The sequence below is a fragment of the Pan paniscus genome, chromosome 19 (assembly GCF_029289425.2).
Source record: "Pan paniscus chromosome 19, NHGRI_mPanPan1-v2.0_pri, whole genome shotgun sequence".
In the NCBI taxonomy this organism is placed as follows: Eukaryota; Metazoa; Chordata; class Mammalia; order Primates; family Hominidae; genus Pan; species Pan paniscus.
In genome coordinates this window covers 93,131,071-93,143,524 of record NC_073268.2, presented here as the reverse complement: position 1 = coordinate 93,143,524, position 12,454 = coordinate 93,131,071, and the positions used below count along the sequence as shown (strand labels likewise).

The 12,454-nt window shown below is 49.8% G+C and overlaps 1 non-coding gene across 1 annotated transcript; it reads right to left on the bottom strand.

Moving 5' to 3' along the window:
• Positions 1 to 1,306: 1,306 nt before the first annotated feature.
• LOC112437659 (small Cajal body-specific RNA 16) lies at positions 1,307 to 1,493 on the bottom strand. Its single transcript, XR_003026218.1, has one exon. It is a non-coding gene; the product is annotated as a small Cajal body-specific RNA 16 (non-coding RNA).
• Between the last annotated feature and the right edge of the window lie 10,961 nt (positions 1,494 to 12,454).

Genomic DNA, 12,454 nt, shown 5'->3' with positions numbered 1-12,454 from the left:
CCCAGGCTGATCTTGAACTCCTTGGCTCAAGCAATCTTCCAGCCTCAGCCTCCAAAAGTGCTGTGATTACAGGTGTGAGCCGCCGCGCCCAGCTCCTCACCTTTTTAGCTTCATTTCCCACCATTCTCCACTTTGCTTTCTGGGCTACAAAGGCCTTCTTTCAGTTCCTTCACCAGCTACATCTGCTGGGGCACTGGGCCCAACAAACTTCTACCCATCCTTCAGATTCTAGCTCAAGGGTTTCATCCTCAGAAAAGCCTTCTAGTCTCCATCGGATCTTTTTTTTTTTTTAAATAATTAAAAAACATAGAAATGAGGTCTTACTATGTTGCCCAGGCTGGTCTCGAACTCCTGAGCTCAAGTGATCCTCCCACCTTGGCATCCCAAAGTGCTCAGATTACAGGCGTGAGCCACCACACCCGCCAGATCCTTGGGATATATGTTCTTATGTTGCCTTCCTTCAGAGCACTCACTTTGGCTTGAATTATGCCTTTTTTTTTTTTTTTTTTTTTTTGAGATGGAGTCTTGCTCTGTCACCCAGGCTGCAGTATAGTGGCGCGATCTCGGCTCACTGGAACCTCCACCTCCCGGGTTCAAGTGATTCTCCTGCCTCAGCCTCTTGGGATTACAGGCATATGCCACTGCACCCAGCTAATTTCATGTTGGCCAGGCTGGTCTTGAACTGTTGACCTCAGATGATCTGCCTGCCTCGGCCTCCCAAAGTTTTGGGATTACAGGCATTAACCATGGCGCCCGGCCTGAATTATGACTTTTTTTTTTTTCTCGGAGTTTTGCTCTTGTTGCCCAGGCTGGAGTGCAGTGGTGTGATCTCGGCTCCCTGCAACCTCTCCACCTCCTGGGTTCAAGCGAGTCTCCTGCCTCAGCCTCCTGAGTAGCTGGGATTACAGGCACATGCCACCACGCCCAGCTAATTTTTTGTATTTTTAGTAGAAATGGGGTTTCATCATGTTGGCCAGACTGGTCTCGAACTCCTGACATCAGGTGATCCACCCGCCTCGGCCTCCCAAAGTGCTGGGATTACAGGCATGAGCCACTGCACCTGGCTGAATTATGCCCTCTTAAGTGTGATCATTTAACCTTGTCTCCCTAACTGGGCTGTCGTTCCCAGAGAACAAGGGCCATGACTGTTTTCTTCATCTCTGTATCCGTAACATTTAACATGATGTCAGGCCAATGTATCAACAAATGTTTATTGAATGAAAGACATGACAGTAACATTGTTTATGAAGTTTTGAAAAGCAAGGGCTCTCTGATACTAACTACAACCATTTTCTTTAAACGTAGGTCCTGTTTGCAGTATCATACATGATCATCAAACTGCTGCTAGAATGCTCACACCTGTTACTGCAAATTCAAAACCCAGGAAAGACTTCTCCCGGGAATTTACTTTAGGTCAGGGTTGGGCTGCCTGGTACAATGCTGCACCCACAACTTGGCAGGCTCAACAACACAGGAGCCTTTCCCCAGACCGTCTGCCCTGAACACTTTGTCTCCATGCTTGACATACCTGGATGCCCTGCTGAGGTCACTTCGAATGCTCTCATCAACGAGGGGCAGGAAGAAAATAGTGGTTGCTGCATGTTTTCAGCCAATCGTCGGGGGATATTTCTCATTTTCTGTTGAAACCTTGGGGAAAAAGTAACATAATGTGCTTTAAAAGGACAAAAGTCATTCGACGCTTACCACACTCCTAGAAACCTGGGCTAACCCAGCCAGGGACCCCAATGCTTTTCTGCTGGCTACGGGGCCTCCCTACAGCTCCTCATTCCGATTTCGGCGGCTGTGTGCGGACCAAGTTCTCTTTTGTCGCCTCCCGTCCAAGCCCTACTTGCGATGGGAGAAGCCGTCCCCGAAATCCCGGGCGCCGTGGAGGGGCTCTGGTCTCTGGGTCTCTGGTCACCCGGTCAGTGCCTCCAGCCCCCGACAGAGCTGTTATCGTCTCGGGGCGAGCCCAATTCCGCAGGCTAGGGCCGATGGCGGCGGAACTGTGGTCAGGGCTGCCCTGAGTCATCCTGCGGACCGCGAGTCGGCGACCACCAGGAGGCGAGAGCTGGTTTCCCCTCCAACAGGCCAAAGCACGCGTCTCCACTTACTTCCCACTCCCCTGGGCGGAAGTAGCTCCGTCAGCAACTTCCGGCCGGAAGTGATAACTTACCATAGAGATAGCAGCTAGAGAGTCGATGACTTTGGATCTGGGTCATCCAAGCCGGGCTTAAAGGGGTCGCAGCCCGCGCGGTGTGATTAATGGGGACTAGAGCCTGGGCCAGAGGGGAGGGCCCTGGAGCGAGGGAATCAGAAGGAACATCCCATTTCTTGAAAGCCCGCTGGGTGCCTGGAGCCGTGAAAGCATTATCTCTCTACTCCTCATGCAACCCTCTGAATTAAGTGCAAAGACCACTCCTGTCTTGTAGATGAGAAGTGGGGCGCTCCGGAGATGCTTGGTTACTTTTCCAAGCACAGCCGGCCAGGAAGGGGCAGAGCTGGGTTCACACCTAAGTCATTTCTGCTCCAAACCCAATGCCCTTTCCACCACCCCAGGTGGCAGGAAGGAGAAAGCTCAAGAGCAGAGGGGCTATGTGAAGATGCAGGCCGTCCTGGCCTATTGGGATACCCCCTGAAAAGCCTATTGCTCCAAAAGACCTGGTAGATTCCCGACAGTTCACTGTCTGTGGGCAGAGGAAGCAACGAACAGGAATCTTGCTCTGAGTCTAATCCCACAACCAAGGAAGAATTGCTGGACCTTGTGTCAGAGGCGTTTGAACCAGAGCAACTCCATCTTGAATAGGGGCTGGGTAAAATAAAGCTGAGACCTACCTGGATGCATTGCTAGGTCATACAGGTCATAAAGACCTTGCTGATCAAACAGGCTGCAGTAAGGAAGACGGCCAAAATCCTCCAAAACCAAGATGGCTATGAGAGTGACCTCTGGTTGCCCTCACTGCTACACGCCCACCAGCGCCATGACAGTTTACAAATGCCATGGCAACGTCAGGAAGTTACCCTACATGGTCTAAAAGGGGGAGGCATGAATAATCCACCCGTTGTTTAACATATCACCAAGAAATAACCATTAAAAAAAAAAGGCCAGGTACACTTTGGGAGGCCGAGGCAGATGGATCACTTGAGGTCGGGAGTTCGAAACCAGCCTGACCGACAGGAGTTCGAAACCAGCCTGACCAACCTGGTGAAACCCCATCTCTACTAAAAATACAAAATTAGCCAGGTGTGGTGGCACACACCTGTAATCCCAGCTACTTGGGAGTCTGAGGCAGGAGAAGCTTGAACCCAGGAGGCGGAGGGTGCAGTGAACCAAGATTGCACCACTGAGGCCAGGCATGGTGGCTCGCCCCTGTAATTCCAGCACTTTGGGAGGCCAAGGCGGGCAGATCACCTGTGGTCGGGAGTTTGAGACCAGCCTGACCGACATGGAGAAACCCCGTCTCTACTAAAATTACAAAAAATTAGCCAGGCGTGGTGGTGCATGCCTGTAATCCCAGCTACTTGGGAGGCTAAGGCAGGAGAATTGCTTGAACCAGGCAGGTGGAGGTTGCGGTGAGCCGAGATTGCGCCATTGCACTCTAGCCTGGGCAACAACAGAGAAACTCTGTCTCAAAAAATAAATAAAATAAAATAAAATAAGGACCGTGCCACTGCACTCCAGCTTGGGTGACAGAGCGAGATTTTTATGACCACACCTCCTTCACAATGTCTTTGAGTTGTCTCACTCACATTCAACAATACATACTGTTAGTTTTATTAACTCGGAAATATTTAACTTACATTTTTGTTTTGATGGAGGAGCTACAGTTCTGTTTTGTTTTACCATATTTTGTGAGTTTACATAAGAATGAAAGGATATAATTGTATAATCAGCTTAACTGGAATAAACAGGTTGTAAACAACCCAAGTGGCTTCAGGCAGGCATTGGGCTCACCTGGTTGGAGCAGAAGCTGGGTGCCCCAGGAGAGGAGCCTCCAGGTTTCTTTTGTGTGGGTGACCCCCGTCAGTACCGCTTGGAGTGGGAGAGGGACTTTTCTCAAAGGAAGCAGGGGTGAAGGCGTCCTGGACAGGCGAAAACTACAGGCGTCTACTCCATGGCCCTACCTCTGCCCCCTGGTGGTGGCTCTTGGTGGCGCTGCTGACCACAGGTGATGTTAGAAACAAGCCAGCCGTGCACCTAGCAGGTCTTCTCCGGGGCTGCCTCTCTGACCTGCAGGATAGAGTCCACACGATTGCTTTCCCCCTCTTTTTCCATTTCTGCTTCATTAGGAAAAAACAAAACTCAACAAATCACCCTTACCTGTCCTGGCCCTGTTGATCTGACCTCCTTTCATCACCTTGGTGCCCACACAGACCCCTGCTCCAACCATTCTGCCCAGCCCAGCTCCCAGACGCTCCGCGCATCCGCACTCCAGCCGAGCACACCTGCCCTTTGAAGCCAGCTCTGGTCCCAGGTGATGGTTTCTTCTCACATGCTCTCTGGTGCCAATTCTTTGACATATCCTGTGTCCCCTGGGCTATTTGTTACACACCTTTCGATGAACACATCTGGTCTCTGTTGAGTGGGGCTGTTCTCTCTAAAGGCAGGGTGTTGTCAGCGTCCTCAGCCTTATCGGGAAGATGAGGTCTGCAGCAGGAACCTTTGCCCCCACCTCCCCAGACGAGAGAGGACGAATCCCCCGGAGCTGGGAGGGCTGCAGGAAACAGAGATACACATCTCCTTCCTGGCCAGATGCTTGCTACGCCACAGACCCTGCCAGCAGGTCCTGGCACTGCTGCCAGAGAGACTGTGGTGAGAGGCCAGGCATGATGGCTCATGCCTATAATCCCAGCACTTTGAGAGGCTGAGCAGGTGGATCACCTGAGGTCAGGAGTTCCTCAACATGGTGAAACCCCGTTTCTACTAAAAATACAAAAATTAGCCAAGCATGGTGGCAAATGTCTGTAATCCCAGCTACTGGGGAGGCTGAGGCAGGAGAATCACTTGAACCTGGGAGGCGGAGGTTGCAGCGAGCTGAGATCACACCACTGCACTCCAGCTGGGACCACAGAGTGAGACTCCATCTCAAAAAAAAAAAAAAGAGAGAGAGAGAGGAGAGAGAGAATGTAGTAAGAGCATTCTTGAGTTCTTGGGAGAGACTTGGCATGTGGCCCCTGAAGGTGAGCAAACTTGGACATAGAGCCTGTCACTTGTTCTTCTCTGGGGAGCTCTGAGACCAAAGTCTTCTTTAGTTGCTGCGCTCTGCGAGGCCAAAAGGATGGTGGTATAACAGGTCTGGGAAGGAAAGGATGGTTACTGAGATCGGCCAAATAATGACCCTCACCCCAAAGATGTCCACACCCCAATCGACGGAACCTGTGAATATGTCACTTTATGTGGCAAAAGAGATTTTTGTGGATGTGAAGAACCTTGAGATGGGGGATTATTTTAGATTATCCAGGTGGGCTCAGTGTAATCACAGTGATCTCTACAAAAGGGAGGCAGGGGACTCCTAACCATCTTCTGCACGCTACTCCTCGTTTCCAATAAAGCTATGTCCTTAGACAGTGAAAAATAAAAAAGGGGGAGGCAGGAGGGTCATCAATAGAGAAGAGACGTGAGGATGGAAGGAGAGAGGGAGAGAGAGTTGGAGAAGTGTGGCAGTGGGATTTGAAGGTGGAGGAAGGAACCATGAGCAAGTGTTTTTGTGTGGGCAAGTCTGTGCAAATCTACCACAAAGTCCAAGGAAGCTGAGAGGCTAAAGAAACAGGCTGACACAACCAGTTTTTTTTTGTTTTGTTTTCTTTTTTTGAGACGGAGTTTCTCTCTTGTTGCCCAGGCTGGAGTGCAATGGCGCGATCTCAGCTCACCACAACCTCCGCCTCCCGGGTTCAAGCGATTCTCCTGCCTCAGCCTCCTGAGTAGCTGGGATTACAGGCATGCACCACCATGCCTGGCTAATTTTGTATTTATAGTAGAGAGGGAGTTTCTCCACATTGGTCAGGTGGGTCTTGAACTCCCGACCTCAGGTGATACGCTTGCCTTGGCTCCCAGAGTGCTGCGATTACAGGCGTGAGCCACCGCACCCAGCCCTTTCTTTTCTTTTTTTTTTTTTATTTTTTGAGATGGAGTTTGTCGTCCAGGCTGGAGTGCAGTGGCACAATCTTGGCTCACTGCAACCTCCACCTCTCGGGTTCAAGCAATTCTCCTGCCTCAGCCTCCCGAGTAGCTGGGATTACAGACGTGCACCACCACGCCTGGCTAATTTTTTGTGTTTTTTGTAAAGATGGGGTTTTACCATGTTGGCCAGGCTGTTCTCAAACTCCTGACCTTAGGTGATCCACCCGCCTGGGCCTCCCAAAGTGCTGGGATTACAGGCGTGAGCCACGTGCCCGGCCTAGTTTCTTACAAAGAAAAATTTAATAGGGGCTTATAAACAGAAGCTGGGTCTGTCTCAGAAGACAGTGGGACAAGATAATGGACCCCTAGGGCTTATGTACCATAGGGAAGGGGCGGTTCAGAAGGGATGGATAGGATAATTAGAGCTGGATTTACAGTAAGTACCTGTCCTTAGTCAAGGAACAATAGATGAACTGGAAATCTTAGAGAAGTTTCCAGAACAGGGGTTAATCAGAAGACATGGCAGATTCACATCCAAGATGGAGTTGCTTTGGCCTCTACAGCAAGGAGTGCAGGAGGCCTCTAGAAGCTGGAGAAGGCAAGAACACAGATTTTCACCTGGAGCCTTCGGAAGGAAGCATGGTAGCCAACACCTTGGTTTGTCACACCTAGAGCTACAAGGGAGTTTGGAAAGTGTAGCCACTTTCTGTCCAATGGAACTGTGTCTGGAGTTGTCCCAAAGGTGGTGGCAGGGAAATTCCTGAAAAGGATTGCCCCAAACTCTCCCAGGATGGGGCCAGTTGGAATTCCAAAGAAACAAGCATTAAATGCCAGGGTGATGATTCCAGAGCATTTCTTAGGGGAACGTGCACGCAGAGGGCTGCAGCACGCTGGAAGGGGTCAGAGAGAAGAGAGATGCTTTGCCCAGGTTTGCCCGGAATAAGGGGTCGGGTTATGGAGTTTATACGGGGTTTAAGGAATTTGGCTCGGGGCAGTGGCTAGTTTCTATGTGCATAGCAACATGGTTCATCTTTCAGTGTTTCAGTCAACAACCTAAACAACTTTATGAGTGCCTGGGAAGGTACAAGGCCCCAGCTTGGGTTCAAGCCTGTAGGGAAAGCAGGCAGCTGGCGGGGTCACAGGCAGGCAGGACACTGTGTTTCTCGTTCAGGACATAGAAACAAAGCATGGGACAGCCGGGCACGGTGGCTCACACATGTAATTCCAGCACTTTGCGGGGCTGAGGCTGGTGGATCACTTGAGGTCAGGAGTTTGAGATCAGCCTGGCCAAAATGGTGAAACCCCGTCTCTACTAAAAATACAAAAATTAGCTGAGTGTGGCAGTGGATGCCTGTAGTCCCAGCTACTCAGGAGGCTGAGGCAGGAGAATTGCTTGAACCCAGGAAGGGGAGGTTGCAGTGAGCCGAGATCGCACCACTGCACTCCAGCCTGGATGACAAGAGCGAAACTCCATCTCAAAAAAAAAAGAAAGAAAGAAAAGAAAAAGAAAAAAAAGAAAGCACAGGGAAGCCGGGCATGGTGGCTCACACCTGTAATCCCAACACTTTGGGAGGCCGAGGCTGGTGGATCACTTGAGGTGAGGAGTTCAAGACCAGCCTGGCCAACACAGTGAAACCCCGTCTCTACTAAAAATACAAAAATTAGCCGAGTATGGCAGCAGGCGCCTGTAGTCCCAGCTACTCGGGAGGTTGAGGCAGGAGAATCACTTGAACCCAGGAGGCAGAGGTTGCAGTGAGCTGAGATTGTGCAACTGCACTCCAGCCTGGGTGACACAGAAAGACTCCGTCTCAAAAAATACATAAATAAATAGTTTTGTTACAATTTTGTATGCAGGGAGTCAGGGACATACTTATATAAACATTTTCTTTCTTTCTTTTTTTGGGTTTTTTTTTTTTTTTTTTTGAGACAGAGTCTTGCTTTGTCACCCAGGCTGGAGTGCAATGGTGCGATCTTGACTCACTGCAACTTTCACCTCCTGGGTTCAAGCGATTCTCCTGCCTCAGCCTCCCGAGTAGCTAGGATTACAGGCATGCGCCACCACGCTTAGTTAATTTTTATATTTTTAGTAGAGATGGGGGTTTCACCATGTTGGCCACGCTGGTCTTGAACTCCTTACCTTAAGTGATCAGCCTGCCTCGGCCTCCCAAAGTGCTGGGATTACAGGCGTGAGCCACCATGCCCCGCTAAAAGTTTTCTTCGTTGATTTTGTGAAATTCAAATATAACCCGTGTTCTATATTTTATCTGGCAGCCCTAATTGCGAGGCAAAAGCCACAGTATCCCCCTGCACAGGGCTGAGAGGAAGCAGGTGGGGGCAGGAGAGGTGCCGGCAGTTTGCAGATGTGCAGAGCCAGTGGAAGACATTCCTCAAAGTCCCCATGGTTCAGGAACCCACTGTATTTATGTTTTACTTACTTTAATTTTTTTTTTTTGAGACAGGGTCTCACTCTATCGCCCAGGCTGGAGTACAGTGGCACAATCAGGGAACACTGCAGTCTTGATCTCCTGGGCTGAAGCGATATTCCCGCTTCAGCACCCAACCCCACCCCTGGCCCCAGCAGCTGGGACTACAGGCACGTGCCACCATGCCCAGCTAATGTTTTTTCTTTTTTTGAGACAGAGTTTTGAGAGTTTTGCTCTTGCTGCCGAGGCTGGAGTGCAATGGTACAATCTCAGCTCACTGCAACCTCCACCTCCTGGGTTCAAGCGATTCTCCTGCCTCAGCCTCCATGCACCACCATGCCCAGTTAATTTTTTGTATTTAGTAGAGACGGGGTTTCACCATGTTGGTCAGGCTGGTCTCGAACTCTTGACCTCAGGTGATCCACCCACCTTGGCCTCGCAAAGTGTTGGGATTACAGGCGTGAGTCACCGCACCTGGCCTATTTTTTATTTTAATTTTTTTTAATTTTTATTTTAGTAGAGACAAGAAGGTCTCACTATGTTGCTGGTCTCAAACTCCTGAGCTCAAGAGATCCTCCTACCTCAGCCTCCTAAAGTGCTGGCAATATGGGTGTGAGCCACTGCGTCCGGCCTCAGGACCCCATTTTAGAGAACAGGCATCCCAGTCCTAGGCCAGCCACAAGCCCTCCACAGCAAAGGCTTGGCAGCCTGTGGCTGGCAGCTCCTGATGTTTTGCTCACCTATGCAGAGGTGGCCACGGGGCTGCTGCCTGGCATCTGGAATGCTTTTGAGGGGAGGCAGAGGAGAGCAGGGGGGCTGGGTTACAGTGTGTGGTGCTAACCATTCCACAGTCATTTTGAGCTCTGCAGGGTGGTGGCTGGCAGGACCCACTGAGGAACCAGGGCCAGGAAGCAGGCCTTCCTCTGGCCCTGATAGCTCTGGGTAGTGCTGGGCTCAGGCTACAGCTGTGCCTACAGCTGTCAGGCAGGAACCTGACTCTCAGAGGCACCTGTGTGCAGGAGCCTCCTGTGGTTTGAGGCCAAAGCTCATGCACCACCCCTGCCCTCTGATGATAAGTGACCTTATCGAGTCCTCATATAACCCAGAAGGTGGCTGCCACGAATAGTTTTCCATTTTACAGATGGGGACTCGATAAGGTCACGTTGTTAGAGCCTCTAGCCATGGTAACTACGTACCACAAGGGAGCACTGCAGGAGGGCAGCCAAGCTGTGCCAGGGAACACCATGGGGAGGGCCTCTGTCCAGGTGTCTGCATCTGTTTTGTGTGGCTATCACAGGATACCTGAGACTGGGTTATTTATAAAGAAAGGAAATTTAGGCCAGGCATGGTGGCTCACACCTGTAATCCCAGCACTTTGGGAGGCCCAGGCAGGTGGATCACCTGAGGTCAGGAGTTCAGGACCAGCCTGGCCAACATGGTGAAACTCCGTCTCTACTAAAAATACAAAAATTAGCCGGGAGTAGGGGTGTGCTCCTGTAATCCAGGTGCTCAGGAGGATAAAGCACGAAAGTCGCTTGAACCCGGGAGGCAGAGGTTGCAGTGAGCCAAGATTGCACCACTGCACTCCAGCCTGGGCAACAAGAGCGAAACTGTCTCAAAAAAAAAAAAAAAAAAGGGAAATTTATTTCTCACAGTTCTAGAGGCTGGAAGTCCAAGTTCAAGCCTCCACTATCTGGTGAGGGCCTTCCTGCTGTGTCCTCACAGGCAAAGATGGAAGGGGGAACTCACTTCTTTAAGTCTTTTTTTTTTTTTTTTTTAAGACGGAGTCTCGCTCTGTCACCCAGGCTGGAGTGCAGTGGTGCAATCTTGGCTCACTGCAAGCTCTGCGTCCCAGGTTCACGCCATTCTCCTGCCTCAGCCTCCCAAGTAGCTGGGACTACAGGTGTGCACCACCACACCCAGCTAATTTTTGTATTTTTGGTAGAGGTGGGGTTTCACTATGTTGGCCAGGCTGGTCTTGAACCCCTGATCTCAGGTGATCTGCCCACCTCGGCTTCCCAAAGTGCTGGGATTACAGGCATGAGCCACCGTGCCTGGCCCTTAAATCCTTTTTATAGCAACATTAATCCATTAGCCTCTACCTCACAACACTGTTGCATTAAGGATTAAATTTCCAACAGATGACTTTTGGGGAACATATTTAGGCCATAGCACCAAGTGAGCACTGGACTGGCTTCAAATCCCCCAGATCTCTAGCTTTCCCACTCATGCATGTTCTCTCTCTCCGTCCCTCCCTCTTCTAAAGTAAGTTTACTAACCTCTTGCCTCAGTTACCTTTTCTGTAAAATGGGAATCATAATTCATAATCTCACATGATTTCTGAGGATTCAGTGAGGATTGACGTGTAAAGCACTCAGAAGTCATGTGAGAAGTGCTGGCTCTCCTAGGGAGGTAGACAGGAGCCTCTGGGGTGCCCTGGTTAAATAGTCACTGTTTTTCACAGTTCAGAAAAGCCCTCAACATCACAGGCTCATGGGACTCCATTAAGAGCCTGCATCATGGCTTTGGGGATGGATTTATTTGATTCCAGTTGGGGCAGCCCCATCCAATAGAAATATAATGCAGGCCACATAAGACATTTTAGATTTTCTGGTAGTCACAGTAAACAATACAAAGAAACAGATGATGTTAATTTTAAGGACACGCATGGTGGCTCACACCCATAATCCAGCACTTTGGGAGACTGAGGTGGGTGGATCACTTGAGGTCAGAAGTTCAAGACCAACCTGGGCAACCTGGTGAAACCCCATCTGTACTCAAAATACAAAAATTAGCCAGGCATGGTAGCACATGCTTGTAATCCCAGCTACTCAGGAGGCTGAGGCAGGAGAATTGCTTGACCTCGGAGATGGAGGTTGCAGTGCACCAAGATCACGCCACTGCACTCCAGCCTGGGTGACAGAGCAAGACTCTGTCTCAAAAAAAGAAAAGAAAAGAAAAAGAAACAGGTGGCTCACATCTGTAATCCCAGCACTTTGGGAGGCTGAAGTGGGCAGATCACTTGAGACCATGAGTTTAAGACCAGCCTAGCTGACATGATGAAACCCCGTCTCTAATAAAAATACAAAAACTAGCCAGGCATGGTGGCACACACTTGTAATCCCAGGTACTCAGGAGGTTGAGGCATGAGAATTGCTTGAACCTGGGAGTCAGAGGTTGCAGTGAGCTAAGATTGCACCATTGCACTTAAGCCTGGGCAACAGAGCAAGACTCTGTCTCAAAAAAATTTTTTTAAACTTTATTTTATTTAAGAGATAAAAATATGATCATAACATGTAATCATATAAAAACTGTTAGACCAATTTTACTTTCTTTTCTGTATTAAGTCAGAAATTGGTGTGTGGTTCCTGCTTATGACACCTCTCAATTCATGCTGACCGCAGGTCAGGGGCTTAGTAGCCACATGGGGCTCATGGCTGCCACGGTGGATGGCGCAGAGCTAGGAGCTGTTGTCTCCCCAAGCCCAATCCTTGAAATCTTGGGATATAAAGGAAGGAAGGGAGGGAGGAAACTGGCATGATCACCTCGGCTGGCCAGGTATCTGGCTTTGTGCTAGTTATTTTCCTGTGCAGTATGTCATTTAACTTCAAAGCAACCCTAGGAATGAGGTATTGTTGTGCTTATGTTTTAGTTTGTTATTTTTTATTTTTATTTTTATTTGAGACAGAGTCTTGCTCTGTCACCCAGGCTGGAGTGCAGTGGTGTGATCTCGGCTCACTGCAACCTCCGCCTCCCGCCTCCCAGGTTCAAGTGATTCTCCTGCCTCAGCCTACTCGGGAGGCACACACTGCCACACCTGGCTAATTTTTTTTTTTTTTTTTTTGGTATTTTAGTAAAGCAGGGGTTTCACCATGTTGGCCAGGCTGGTCTGGAACTCCTGAGCTCACAC